The sequence below is a fragment of the Chrysochloris asiatica genome, unplaced genomic scaffold (genome assembly GCF_000296735.1).
Source record: "Chrysochloris asiatica unplaced genomic scaffold, ChrAsi1.0 scaffold00641, whole genome shotgun sequence".
Lineage (NCBI taxonomy): Eukaryota > Metazoa > Chordata > Mammalia > Afrosoricida > Chrysochloridae > Chrysochloris > Chrysochloris asiatica.
In genome coordinates, this window is record NW_006409159.1 from 291,543 (window position 1) to 292,488 (window position 946).

Consider the following 946-nt stretch of genomic DNA (forward strand, 5'->3'; position numbering starts at 1 on the left):
AAGCACTGCTCTTACTGTGTTTAAAAGGTTTGGGTATATTGTGTTTCCATTCTCGTTTGTTTTTTTGTTTTTTTTCAAGTTTTTGTTGTGAATTGAGTGTTAGTTTACAGGAGAGAACATCAGTTTTACATTCATCCTATCGTATTTCATCTCTTCGCAATGACTACAATCCCATCCGTGCATTATCATTCAACAGTATTTGCTTCCATTCCCTCTGTTTTTTTTGTTTTGTTTTGTATCTTTGGGATGTACACTGAAGCACTCAGGAATATATAACTATTCAAACAACCAAAGGGCATACCCAAGTCTGCCCCACCCCCACCCCCTGGCGTCCAGAACATTCATTTTCATTTGATTCAAGGACTTTTCTTTAATTTCAGTTTTTACTTCTATTACAAAGTTGCTTTGAAACAAGGGTGTTATTCAATTTCCATGTATTACATGCTTTTTCTTGATAATTCCTATTGCTTATTTCTAATTTTTGTAATTCAAAAGATGTTTTGTAGTATATCAGTATTTTTACATTTAGTCTAGTTTTATGGTCTAACATATGGTTTATTCTAGAGAATGTTCCATGTGCGCTGGAAAAGAATGTGTATTGTGCTATTGTTGGGTTGAGTGCACTGCATAAGTCTATGTGGTCAAGCTAGTTGATCGTATTGTTTAAATTTTCTGTGTCTTTGTTGAATTGTCCTGCCTGTCATAAAAAGTGGTGTATTAAAATCTCCTAGTCCTGGTATGGTGCTGCAGGTTAACGTGCTGGACTGCAAGGTCAGTTTGAACCACAAGGCCGGTGGTTCAAGCTCACCAGGCACTCCTTGGAAACCCTATACAAGGTTGCTGTTGAGTCAGACCTGACTAACAGCATTTAACAACAATTACTATTGTAGACTTGTCTATTTCTTTCTTCAATTCCAGTTAAAGTTTGATTTATGTATTTTGAGGC